This window comes from Globicephala melas, chromosome 5 (assembly GCF_963455315.2).
Source record: "Globicephala melas chromosome 5, mGloMel1.2, whole genome shotgun sequence".
NCBI lineage: Eukaryota > Metazoa > Chordata > Mammalia > Artiodactyla > Delphinidae > Globicephala > Globicephala melas.
The window spans coordinates 101170906-101185859 of NC_083318.1; the positions used below are offsets into that span (position 1 = coordinate 101170906).

Below are 14954 nucleotides of genomic sequence, written 5' to 3' on the forward strand. Positions count from 1 at the left end.
AATTTTATATGCATTTATCATATGATATTGATAAAATTAATATATAGAGGGCAGTAGTACAAGTTGATTGGACTTGAGAGCCTCTATTAGAGCAGTTAAATATAAATATTATATATATATAAGCTAAATTACATGCCGAGTGAGATTCTCCTACTCTTTTCACTCTGTGCCCCTCAAGACTGTGAGAAATGGAATATTTCTTGCCATCTCAGTAAACAAAGGATGCCACAGTCATCAGCACTTCCAACCCTCCAGTGTGAGCCGTGGGCCCTGAGGAACGCAGGATATGCAAAAACAGAATGCAGGCCTCAGAGAGCTGAGGTGCATATCAAAGGAAGGATTTCAGTGATCCCAGACTCTGGCATCTTTGCATACAAAGAAAAGCACTACATTCCTCACCTTGGGAGAGCTGGTTTTCCTTAGTTAACAATCACCTTCTGATGTTCCCCATTACCTGCACCAGTCTCCTGCCCTGTCCCCTCCCCTCGGTACTTCAGGGTGGAAGGAGCACAGAGGGACTCGGCTGAATAAGGGGCCTGAGAGCCTCTGGAGGAGTGTTCAGCCGCTTTCCCCGCAGTCAGGAGGAGGGGCGCTGACGCTGCAGCCAGACCCTGCATCTCCCTTGCCCAGTTTCCCCTCAGGACGCTCAGGCCGAGCCCCTCCCCACACCCCGCAGGCCCCGTAAACCAGGCCGAGGGCAGGGGCGAGAGGAGGGACTGAAGTTCCCCAGGACCAGAAGCTGGGGGCTGTTCTTTCTACACAGCAGCGATGGGTGACAGCGAACCCCTGACCCCCTTAAGCTGGTCTTGCACTGCCTGACCAGGGGGAGGGTCGGCACCCACTTACCCGGCCCGCCGTCCCCCCGACTGTCGCAGCTTCGGCCACTGGGGCCCTTCCAGAGCCGGCAGCCTCAGTGAGGCCGCCTCCCCTTGGGCTCTGGGGAAGTTCTGTGATGGCGGGGGGAAGAGACCCCTGAGCCAGGAGCTCCAGCTCTGCAGAAACGCGGGCTCCTTATGGGTGCAGTGGGTGGGACCGCTCTGCCCCGAGGCCTTCCAGGAGGGAGGAGGGTGCTGGGGGAGGGAGCCGCCAGGAGTGCATGGCCCCGTCGAGGGTCCTGGAGGGGTGGCCCGGCCTGGGGGCCCCGCCCACTGTGACCTCAGCCCAGGCTTTTTCCTGGAATCCTACACAAAATAGAAAGATACACAGTCTATAGTAAATATTCACAAATGCTTGTTGCTGCTGTGCTTACAAGGTGTAAAATCCATAAAACACTTTAAGTTCAAAATTAAATATGACTTTTTACCTTTCTAATTACGTCTCTGGTATTCACAATTGTCGTTAATGAATCAGAGACTGTGGCATCACTAGTTAAAAATGAGCTTGTTAAAAAAATAGAACTCAGGCCCACCAGACCTACTGAATCACAATCTGCACTTTTACAATCATCCCACTGTACTTGTGTACCCAAGAATAGTTGAAGGGTACATTTCTACCTCGACATGTCTTTTCTGTCTGAGAAATACACACGTTATCCAGTTTGATGTAAATAAAACAGTCAAAAATGCATATGCCTATGTTGAAACCATCATTTTATCATTTCTTTTCCAGGTAAGTATAGTCTCCATACTGGTTTTGTGGATCACATGCCATACTCTTTTCTTCTAGTTAGAAATAAGGTAGAGAAACTTACTTTGTTAAATATATATATATATATGTGTGTGTATATATATATATATGTATGTATATATATGTGGATAATTGAAGACACTGTTCTAAATTAAAACCCGTTCTCAGACATTGTTAGTAAAGTGTCTGGAATGGCGAACCCAAGGACCAGGAGATCAAAAATGAGGTGTACCAGCCTGAGTGAGCCAGAGCCCCCGAATCAGCTGCTCCTTTAACCCGGTTCTGTCTCAGCGAAGTACAGATACCCTCCGGCGACCTACATGCAGAGGCGGGGCCAAATCCAAAGCTGAGCCCCGGGAGCTGTGCGAACAAAGAAGAGAAAGGGAAATATCTCTGAGGAGCCTCAGGAGCAGCGGATTAAATCTGCAAAATCAACTATTTTTACTCTGCATCTGTGGAATACATGAACAGACAACAAATCATCCCAAATTGAGGAGGTGGACTTTGAGAGCAAGATTCATTATTTTTCCCCTTTTCCTCTTTTTGTGAGTTTGTATATGTATTCTTCTGTGTGAGATTTTGTCTGTATAGCTTTGCTTTCACCATTTGTCCTAGGGTTCTATCCGTCCGGGTTTTTTAATATTTTTTATTATTTTTTACTTAAAAAAACTTTTTTTTCTTAATAATTATTTTTATTTTAATAACTTTATTTTATTTTAACTTACTTTCTTTCTTTCTTTCTTTCTTTCTTTCTTTCTTTCTTTCTTTCTTTCTTTCTACTTTTTCTCCCTTTTATTCTGAGCTGTGTGGATGAAAGGCTCTTGGCGTTGCAGCCAGGAGTCAGTGCTGTGCTTCTGTGGTGGGAAAACCAAATTCAGGACACTGGTCCACAAGGGACCTCCCAGCTCCACATAATATCAAATGGCAAAAATCTCCCAGAGATCTCCATCTCAACACCAGCACCCAGTTTCACTCAAAGACCAGTAAGCTACAATGCTGGACACCCTATACCAAACAACTAACAAGACAGGAACACATCCCCACCCATTAGCAGAGAGGCTGCCTAAAATCATAATGAGTCCACAGACACCCCAAAACACACCACCAGACGTGGAACTGCTCACCAGAAAGACAAGATCCAGCCTCTTCCACCAGAACACAGGCACTAGTCCCCTCCACCAGGAAGCCTATGCAACCCACTGAACCAATATTAGCCACTGGGGACAGACACCAAGCAAAACTGGAACTACGAAACTGCAGCTGGCAAAAAGGAGACCCCAAACACAGTAAGATTAGCAAAATGAGAAGACAGAAAAGCACACAGCAGATGAAGGAGCAAGATTAAAACCCACCAGACCTAACAAATGGAGAGGAAATAGGCAGTCTCCCTGAAAAAGAATTCAGAATAATGATAGTAAAGATAATCCAAAATCATGGAAATAGAATAGAGAAAATGCAAGAAACATTGAACAAGGACCTAGAAGAACTAAAGATGAAACAAGCAATGATGAACAACACAATAAATGAAATGAAAAATACTCTAGATGGGATCAATAGCAGAATAACTGAGGAAGAAGAATGGATAAGTGACCTGGAAGATAAAATAGTGGAAATAACTACTGTAGAGCAGAATAAAGAAAAAAGACTGAAAAGAACTGAGGACAGATTCAGAGACCTCTGGGACAACATTAAATGCACCAACATTAGAATTATAGGGGACCCAGAAGAAGAAGAGATAAGAAAGGGACTGAGAAAATATTTGAAGAGCTTATAGTTGAAAACGTCCCCAATACGGGAAAGAAAATGGTTAATCAAGTCCAGGAAGCACAGAGAGTCCCATACAGGATAAATCCAAGGAGAAACACGCCAAGACACATATTAATCAAACTGTCAAATTTAAATACAAAGAAAAAATATTAAAAGCAGCAAGGGAAAAACAACAAATAACACACAAGGGAATCCCATAAGGTTAACAGCTGATCTTTCAGCAAAAACTCTGCAAGCCACAAGGGACTGGCAGGACATATTTAAAGTGATGAAGGAGAAAAATCTATAACCAAGATTACTCTACCCAGCAAGGATCTCATTCAGATTTGATGGAGAAATTAAAACCTTTACAGACAAGCAAAAGCTGAGAGAGTTCAGCTCCACAAAACTAGCTTTACAAAAAAAGCTAAAGGAACTTCTCTAGGCAAGAAACACAAGAGAAGGAAAAGACCTATAATAACAAACCCAAAACAATTAAGAAAATGGGAATAGAAACATACATATCAATAATTACCTTAAATGTAAATGGATTAAATGCTCCCACCAAAAGACACAGACTGGCTGAATGGATACAAAAACAAGACCCATATATATGCTGTCTACAAGAGACCCAGTTCAGACCTAGAGACACAAACAGACTGAAAGTGAGGGGATGGAAAAAGATATTCCATGCAAAAGGAAACCAAAAGAAAGCTGGAGTAGCAGTTCTCATATCATACAAAATAGACTTTAAAGACTATTAGAAGAGACAAAGAAGGACACTACATAATGATCAAATGATCAATCCAAGAAGAAGATATAACAATTGGAAATATTTATGCACCCAACATGGGAGCATCTCAATACATAAGGTAAATACTAACAGCCATAAAAGGGGAAATCGACAGTAACATATTGATAGTAGGGGACTTTAAAATGCCACTTTCACCAATGGACACATCATTCAAAATGAGAATAAATAAGGAAACACAAGCTTTAAATGATACATTAAACAAGATGAACTTAAGTGACACTTATAGGACATTCTGTCCGAAAACAACAGAATACACATTTTTCTCAAGTGCTCATGGAACATTCTCCAGGATAGATCATATCCTGGGTCACAAATCAAGCCTTGGTAAATTAAGAAAATTGAAATTATATCAAGTATCTTTTGTGACAACAACGCTATGAGACTAGATATCAATTACAGGAAAAGATCTTTAAAAAATACAAACACATGGACTCTAAACAATACACTACTTAATAACAAAGTTATCACTGAAGAAATCAAAGAGGAAATCAAAAAATACCTAGAAACAAATGACAATGGAGACACGACGACCCAAAACCTATGGGATGCAACAAAAGCAGTTCTAAGAGGGAAGTTTATAGCAATAAAATCGTACCTTAAGAAACAGGAAACATCTCGAATAAACAACCTAACCTTGCACCTAAAGCTATTAGAGAAAGAATAAGAAAAAACCCCCAAAGTTAGCAGAAGGAAAGAAATCATAATGATCAGATCAGAAATAAATGAAAAAGAAATGAAGGAAATGATAGCAAAGTTCAATAAAACTAAAAGCTGGTTCTTTGAGAAGATAAACAAAATTGATAAACCATTAGCCAGACTCATAAATAAAAAGAAAGAGAAGACTCAAATCAATAGAATTAGAAATGAAAAATGAGAAGTAACAACTGATACTGCAGAAATACAAAAGATCATGAGAGGGAGCTTCGCTGGTGGCGCAGTGGTTGGGTGTCCACCTGCCGATGCAGGGGACGCGGGTTCATGCCCCGGTCCCGGAGGGGCCCACATGCCACAGAGTGGCTGGGCCTGTGGCCCGTGGCCGCTGGATCTGCACGTACGGGGCCTGTGCTCTGCGGCGGGAGAGGCCACAGGGTGAGAGGCCTGCGTACCACAAAAAAAAAAAAAGATCATGAGAGATTACTACAAGCAACTCTATGCCAATAAAATGGACAACCTGGAAGAAATGGACAAATTCTTAGAAATGCACAACCTGCCAAGACTGAATCAGGAAGAAATTGAAAATATGAACAGACCAATTACAAGCACTGAAATTGAAACTGTGATTAAAAATCTTCCAACAAACAAAAGCCTAGGACCAGATGGCTTCACAGGCAAATTCCATCCAACGTTTAGAGAAGAACTAACACCTATCCTTCTCAAACTATTCCAAAATATAGCAGAGGGAGGAATACTCCCAAACTCATTCTACGAGGCCACCATCACCCTGATACCAAAACCAGACAAGGATGTCACAAAGAAAGAAAACTACAGGCCAATATCACTGACGAACACAGATGCAAAAATCATCAACAAAATACTAGCAAACAGAATCGAAAAGCACATTAAAAGGGTCATACACCATGATCAAGTGGGGTTTATTCCAGGAATGCAAGGATTCATCAATATATGCAAATCAATCAACGTTATACAGCATATTAACAGATTGAAGGAGAAAAACCATATGATCATCTCAATAGATGCAGAGAAAGCTTTCGAAAAAATTCAACACCCATTTATGATAAAAACCCTGCAGAAAGTAGGCATAGAGTGAACTTTCTTCAACATAATAAAGGCCATATATGACAAACCCACAGCCAATATAGTCTGCAATAGTAAAAAACTGAAAGCATTTCCACTAAGATCAGGACAAGACAAGGTTGCCCACTCTCACCACTCTTATTCAACATAGTTTTGGAAGTTTTAGCCACAGCAATCAGAGAAGAAAAGGAAATAAAAGGAATCCAAATCGGAAAAGAAGTAAAGCTGTCACTGTTTGCAGATGACATGATACTATACATAGAGAATTCTAAAGATTCTACCAGAAAACTACTAGAGCTAATCAATGAATTTGGTAAAGTAGCAGGATACAAAATTAATGCACAGAAATCTCTGCATTCCTATACACTAATGATGAAAAATCTTATAGTGAAATCAAGAAAACACTCCCATTTACCATTGCAACAAAAGGAATAAAATATCTAGGAATAAACCTACCTAAGGAGACAAAGGACCTGTATGCAGAAAATTATGACACTGATGAAAGAAATTAAAGATGATACAAATAGATGGAGAGATATACCATGTTCTTGGATTGGAAGAATCAACATGGTGAAAATGACTCTACCACCCAAAAGCAATCTACAGATTCAATGCAATCCCTATCAAACTACTACTGGCATTTTTCACAGAACTAGAACAAAAAATTTCACAATTTGTATGGAAACACAAAAGACCCCAAATAGTCAAAACAATCTTGAGAACGAAAAACAGAGCTGGAGGAATCAGGCTCCCTGACTTCAGACTATACAACAAAGCTACAGTAATAAAGAATGTATGATACTGGCACAAAAACAGAAATATAGATCAAGGGAACAGGATAGAAAGCACAGAGTTAAACCCATGTACATATGGTCACCTTATCTTTGATAAAGGAGGCAGGAATGTACAGTGGAGAAAGGACAGCCTCTTCAATAAGTGGTGCTGGGAAAACTGGGCAGGTACAGGTAAAAGTATGAGATTAGAACACTCCCTAACACCATACACAAAAATAAGCTCAAAATGGATTAAAGAGCTAAATGTAAGGCCAGAAACTATCAAACTCTTAGAGGAAAACATAGGCAGAACACTCTATGACATAAATCACAGCAAGATCCTTTTTGACCCACCTCCTAGAGAAATGGAAATAAAAACAAAAATAAACAAATGGGACCTAATGAAACTTCAAAGCTTTTGCACAACAAAGGAATCAATAAAGAAGACCAAAAGACAACCTTCAGAATGGGAGATATTTGCAAATGAAGCAACTGAAAAAGGATTAATTTCCAAAATTTATAAGCAGCTCATGCAGCTCAATAACAAAAAAACAAACAACCCAATCCAAAAATGGGCAGAAGACATAAATAGACATTTCTCCAAAGGAGATATACAGATAGCCAACAAACACATGAAAGAATGCTCAACATCATTAATCATTAGAGAAATGCAAATCCAAACTACAATGAGATATCATCTCAGACCAGTCAGAATAGCCATCATCAAAAAATCTAGAAACAATAAATGCTGGAGAGGGTGTGGAGAAAAGGGAACACTCTTGCACTGCTGGTGGGAATGTGAATTGGTACAGCCACTATGGAGAACATTATGGAGGTTCCTTTAAAAACTACAAACAGAACTACCATATGACCCAGCAATCCCACTAATGGGCATATACCGTGAGAAAACCATAATTCAAAAAGAGTCATGTACCAAAATGTTCATTGAAGCTCTATTTACAATAGCCCGGAGATGGAAACAACCTAATTGTCCATCATCAGATGATTGGATAAAGAAGATGTGGCACATATATACTATGGAATATTACTCAGCCATGAAAAGAAACGAAATTGAGTTATTTGTAGTGAGGTGGATGGACCTAGAGTCTGTCATACAGAGTGAAGTAAGGGAAAGACAAATACCGTATGCTAACACATATATATGGAATCTAAAAAAAAAAAAATGTCATGAAGAACCCAGGGGTAAGAGGGAATAAAGACACAGACCTACTAGAGAATTGATTTGAGGATATAGGGAGGGGGAAGGGTAAGCTGTGACAAAGTGAGAGAGTGGCATGGACATATATACACTACCAAACGTAAAATAGATAGCTAGTGGGAAGCAGCTGCATCGCACAGGGAGACCAGCTCGGTGCTTTGTGACCACCTGGATGGGTGGGATCGGGAGGGTGGGAGGGAGGGAGATGCAAGAGGGAGGAGATATGGGAACATATGTGTATGTATAACTGATTCACTTTGTTATAAAGCAGAAACTAACACACCATTGTAAAGCAATTATACTCCAATAAAGATATTAAAAAAAAAACAGTTCTCTTAACTTGCTGTTTTTTTATTGGGTCACACTAGGAGCTCTTCCCATGGCCACATGTTATGTGTACTTTTAATTTCAGGGACTGCTGACATTCCAGGATATGGCCATAGATATCTCTCAAGAGGACTGAGAACGCCTGGACCAAGATCAGTGGGAATTGTACAGGGATGTGATGTTAGAGAAGTATAGGAACCTGCTCTCCTTGGGTGAAGATACCTTCCTTCCAGAATTCCTTATCCAACCACAGGGTTTAGAGTCCTTCATTTGTAGAATGTCTCCTGGAATCTTCTGCTTCCTACAATACGGTTTCAGATTGCAATGTTTCAGGAAATATTGGGAGTTCGTGGGTATAATTTATTTTATTCTTTTAAAATTGCAGACTTCCTCAGCCGCATAGCAGAGGGAGAGCAGCTCGGTGCTTTGTGACCACCTAGAGGGCTGGGATAGGGAGGGTGGGAGGGAGGGAGACGCAAGAGGGAGGAGATATGGGAACATATGTATATGTGTAACTGATTCACTTTGTTATAAAGCAGAAAATAACACATCATTGTAAAGCAATTATACTCCAATAAAGATGTTAAAAAATATAAATAAAAAATAAAATTGCAGCCTCCCTTTTAATATACTTTGTAACTGCTTGGGATGTGTCTATATGAACTGTGTACTATATGCTTCTGTTATAGTCCTTACAATATTTTATTGTCTTATTTTCTGTAACAATTTTCCATGGATTCTTTGGGTTTAAGGTATATTAAAAGGGAGACTGTGATTCTGGGACTTCCCTGGTGATGCAGTGGTTAAGAATTCGCCTGCCAATGCAGGGGACACGGGTTCGATCCCCGGTCCGAGAAGATCCCTCGTGCCACGGAGCAACTAAGCCAGTGGGCCACAACTACTGAGCCTGCACGCCACAACCACTGAAGCCGGTGCGCCTTGAGCCCGTGCGCCATTTATTTTTTGGAAAATAAAACCACCTCTGAGTGATTAAAATTTAGGCCAGCTAGTCAAAATGCTTTATCACCTGTTCTTCTAAAACACTGATCAACGGAACAAGTTTTACTAGGGATAACAGTGTAATTATATTCTGGAGTTCATATCGGCAATATGGTTTATGACCTTGATGCTGGATCATGACATTTCAATGGTATAACTGCTATTAATTGTCTGTTCAACGATTAAAGTCTCACGTGATCTGAGTTCAGACTGGAGTCATCCTGATTGGTTTCTGTCTATTGCAGATTTCTTCCAGCATGAAAGGACAAGAGCAATACGGCTTACTTTACAAAATGTCTGCAAACTAAATGATGATATAATCTACATTCAATTAATTTATACGTACCCTACTGTAGAACCGGGTTTGTTACGGTGACAGAGCCTGGTAATTATGTAAAACTGAAACCTTTATCAGCACTGGTTCAAGTTCTCTTCTAAGAATACGTTTATAATCAACATTCTTTCACAAATTACTCAATTTAATTCACCATAGCATTCCTCATATTAACTAAATGGAAAATCCTAGGCTATATACAAATCCAGAAAGGGCCAAAATCATCAGCCCCCATGGATTATTACAACCCATTGCTGAGGCATTTAAATTTCTTATTAAAGAACCACTATGTCCATCAACACCATCAATTTATATATTATTGCCCGAATGCTAGCCTTAACCCTGGCTCTTACAACAGGCTCTTCCCATATCTTATCCACTAATTAATATAAATGTAAGCATATTATTTATATTAGCCATATCACACCTAGCCATTTATTCCATCCTCAGATCTGGATGAGCTTCACATTCAAAATACTCACTCACTGGAGCTCTAAGGACAGTAGCACACACAATCTCATATGAAGTAATGTAGCAGTTATTCTATTCTCAGTCTTACTGATAAATGGATCATTTACACTTTCAACAGTAATTATTACACGAGAACACCTATGACTAATTTTCTCCTGAGCCCTACCCAGAATTTGATTATCTCCGCAGTAGCAGAAATCCAGTGAAGTCCCACTTGATTTAACAGAAGTAGAATCAAAACCTGTATATGTCTTCAATGTAGAAAATGTAGCAGGCCCACTCACCCCCTACTTCCTAGAGAATATGTCAATTTCCTTATAATAAACACTTCCACAACAATGTATTTTTAGGAGCATTAGACTATCCCTAAGTGCTAGAATTATATACAGCCCAAATCATCATTAGAACACATCTAACAATCTCCTTTCTATGAATTTGAGCATCCTATCCACAATTTTGATATGATCAACGTATACATCTCTTATAAAAAGTTTTTTGACTACTAACATTAGCCCTATGTATATGAGAGTTTTCACTACCTGGCATCGTCCCAGGCAACCCACCACAAACTTAAGAAATATGTCTGACAAAAGAGTTACTTTGATAGAGTAAATCATAGAGGTTTCAATGGTCTTATTCCTGGAATTGAATTCTTCCTAAGAATTTTACATTCTCCATGCTATGACATTACACCATATGCTATATAGTAAGGTTTGCAAGTAAGCTCCAGACCCATACTCCCAAAATGTTGTCGTATATCCTTCCTGTACTAATAAACTCTCATTGTTTTTACTATCATTCTACTGACCATTATCTCAGGAAATATATTTGTATAACAAGCTCACACTAGTTAATGGTATCCCCATTCTAATAAAAAACACGAACCCATAAGCTACAGAAGCATCCAACAAATATTTCCTAAAACAATCCACCACATCAGTACTGCTTATAATGGCTATTATCATTAATCTAATATACTCTGGTCAAAGAACACAATGAATAACAAAAATCTTTAATCCAGCAGCATCCACCCTCATGACAATCGTCTTTGTCACAAAAGTAGGACTTTCCCCATTTCAATTCTGAGTGCCTGAAGTCACACAAGGCATCCCATGAACAGCAGACCTGATACTATCAACATGACAAAAGTGCACCCCTATCAGTTTTATACCACATGTCACCATCCATCAACCTAAATATACTATTAATCATAGTGATATTATAAATCATAGCTGGAGGCTGAGGCAGACTTAGCCATACTCACCTGGAAAAAATTACACCCTCCTCATCAATTGCCCATATAGGATGAATAACAGCTATTATAATGTATATTCAGATTATAACAATCCTAAACATACTAATTTACATCATAACAACACTATCATCTTCTTATTTATGCCCAGATAATGTACTACAAGAGTATCATTATCACACACATGAGATAAAACACCTCCCATCGGGCTTCCCTGGTGGTGCAGTGGTTAAGAGTCCGCCTGCCAATGCAGAGGACGTGGGTTCATGCCCCGGTCCGGGAAGATCCCACATGCCGCGGAGCGGCTGGGCCCATGAGCCATGGCCACTGAGCCTGCACTTCCGGAGCCTGTGCTCCGCAATGGGGAGGCCACAGCAGTGGGAGGCCCACGCAGTGCAAAAAAAAAAACAAAAAAAACCACCTCCCATCACAATCCTTTTCCTCACCATTATAGTATCATTAGGGCATCACCCATCACTATCAGGGTTTTTACCCAAATGAATAATTATCCAAGATATAACAAAAATTACATCATTCTACCAACACTAATAGCCATCATAGCAGCCCTCAGCATATATATTTACTTGCAGCTAACATACGCCACATCACTAACTATATTCTCTTCATTAAACAACACAAAAACAAAACAATTTGAACATACAAAGAAATAACCTTCCTATCATTACCAATCATAATATCCACACGATTACTACACATAACACCCATTCTGTCGGTGCTGGACTAGGAATTTAGGTTAGTTCAGACCAAGAGCTTTCAAAACCCTAAACAAGTAAAATTTACTTAATTCCTAAAAATAAGGATTGCAAGAGTTTATCCTACATCAATTAAATGTAAAGCAAACATTGTAATTAAGCCAAATCTTTATGAGATTGATGAGTTTTAACCCCAGGAAACTTTAGTTAACAGGTAAATCCCCTAGTCAACTGGCTTCAGTCTACTTCTCCTTCATTTGAGAAAGAAAAAAAAGGCAGGAAAATCACCGGCAGAATTGAAGCTGCTTCTCTGAAGTTATAATTCAATTTGTTGATTCACCACAGGGTTTGCCAGAAAGAGGGCTCAATCTCTGTCTTTAGATTTACAGTCGAATGCTAACTCAGTCATTTTACCTCTGTCCATACACTGCTGATTACTTTCAACATTTCACAAAGATATCGACATTTTATATTTATTATTTGGTGCTTGAGCTGAAGTAGCAGGCAGCACCTTAAGTATATTAATTCAGGCTGAGCTATGCTAACCTGGAGTGCTACTTGGAGATGCCCAAATCTGTAAGGTAGTCATAACAGTCCCTGCACTTGTAATAATTTTCTTTATAGTTGTATCCATTATGATTGCAGGGCTTGAAAACTGACTTGGGCCACTAATAACTCGGACACCTGAGGTAGCATTTCCCCAAATAAATCATGTAAACTTTTGACTACTTCCCCCATCATTCTTACTCCTACTCATATCACCAATAGTAGAAACTGGTTCTGGTACCAGTGGAACCGTATATTCAGCTCTAGTCTGCAATCAGGCCCATGCAGGAGCCTCTGTCAACCTAACCATTTTGTCCTTACATTTAGCAGGTGCCTCTTCAATTCTTGGTATTATTACTTTTATTACTATAGTCTTTCATACAAAACCAGCAGTCATATTCCAATACCAAACACCACTATTTGTTTAATCTTCCCCAACTATAGTCATATTACTATAATTACCAATGTCAGTCTGATCAGCCAGAATTGCCATACTGCAAAGAGATAGAAATCTAAACACTACTTTCTTTGAGAGATAGAAATCTAAACACTACTTTCTTTGACCCTTCAGGAGGAGACCGAATCCTATACCAACACCTATTTTGATTCTTTGGTCACCCTGAAGTCTGTATTCACGGCCTACCAGGGTTTGTTATAAACTCACATATCATTACATACTTTTTAGGACAAAAAGTGCCTTTCAGCTATTTGGGAATAGTATGAGTCATGTCTACTGGCTTTTTAGGATTTCTCTTGTGGGCTCATCATATGTTTACTATAAGGATAGCTGTCGACTCAGGAGCATACTTTGCATCAGCTACCGTAATTACTTCTATCCCTACAGGAGTGGCTGCGTTGGGTCTTGGTTGCTGCAAGCGGGCTTTCTCTGGTTGCGGTGAGCGGCACTACTCTTCGTTGTGGAGCGCGGCCTTTTCATTGCGGTGGCTTCTCTTGTTGCAGAGCACGGCCTCTAGGCGCATGGGCTTCAGTAGTTGTGGCTTGCGGGCTCTAGAGGGCAGGGTCAGTAGTTGCGGCGCACAGGCTTTTTGCTCCGCAGCATGTGGAATCTTCCCAGACGAGGGCTCAAACCCGTGTCCCCTGCAGTGGCAGGCGAATTCTTAACCACTTGCATCACCAGGGTAGTCTCTGGTTAGCAACTGTTCACGGAGGTAATATTATATGACCTCCCACTATATTATGAGTTTTAGGCTTTAGTTTTTCTTTTTATAGTAGGTGGTTTGACAGGAATTATCTTAGCCAACTCATCCCCAGACATTGTCCTCCAGGATACATACTATGTAGTAGCACACTTCCGTGACCTAATGTCCATGGTAGCAGTCTTCACTATTATAGGAGGCTTCCTACACTGATTCCCACTATTCTCAGGTTATACAGTTAACTCAGCATGAGCAAAAATTCACTTCTCAAGTATATTTGTAGTAGTAAATATGACTTCCTGCAGCACTTTCTAGGCCTCTCAGGGATGTCACTATGTTAGTCTGAGTACCCTGAGGCACATACAACATGAAGTATTTTGTCTTTAGGATCATTCATCTCAGTAGCAGCAGTAATGCTTCATACTTTGAAAAGCATTTGTGTCTAAACAAGAAGTCTTAGCAGTGGAAACTGCTACTCCTAACCTAGAATGGTTACACGAATGCCCTCCACCATATCCTATGTTTCAAGATCCTACCTATGTAAATGTAAAATAAGGAAGGACTAAAGTCCTTTTCAACCAGTTTCAAGCCAACACCATAACAATTATGTCTTTCTCAACAAATGAGATAAAAGTAAAAAGTGATGTAGCTTTGTCAAAGTTAAATCATAGGCTAAAATCCTGTATATCACTAAGGTATATCAATTTCATTTAGGCTCTCAAGATACAACATCACCGATTATGAAAGAACCTTTACATTTTCATCATCACACATTAATAGTGATTTTTAAAATAAGTTCTCTAGTCCTCTATATTATTTCACTAATATTGACTTCTAAACTAACTCATATACATACAATAGATGCACATGTAGAGAAAATGTGAATGATTTACTAGCCATTATTGTAATCTTAGTTGCTCTATCATCATTGTGAATCCTTTACATGATACATGAAATCAATAACTCTTCCCAAACCATAAAAAACTATGGGTCAGTAATGATACTGAAGCTACAAATACACAGATTATGAAGATTTAAATGTTGACTCCTCTGTAATCCTCACATCAGAGCTAAAACCAGGAGAATAATGACTAATAGAAGTCAACAACCGAGTACTTGAGATAGTCATTGAATATTAGTTTCATCTGAAATTGTTGTACACTCCTGAGCTGTTCCTTCTCAGGCTTAAAAGGAGCTGCTATCCCAGGACGACTAACTTAAA

The 14954-nt window shown here is 39.7% G+C and overlaps 1 protein-coding gene across 1 annotated transcript in view; it reads left to right on the forward strand.

Annotated features, from left to right (window-relative positions):
• LOC115864432 (coiled-coil domain-containing protein 62-like) overlaps positions 1-14954 on the forward strand; it is a 41012-nt gene that overhangs the window by 25296 nt on the left and 762 nt on the right. The gene's annotated exons all lie outside the window — the stretch shown is intronic.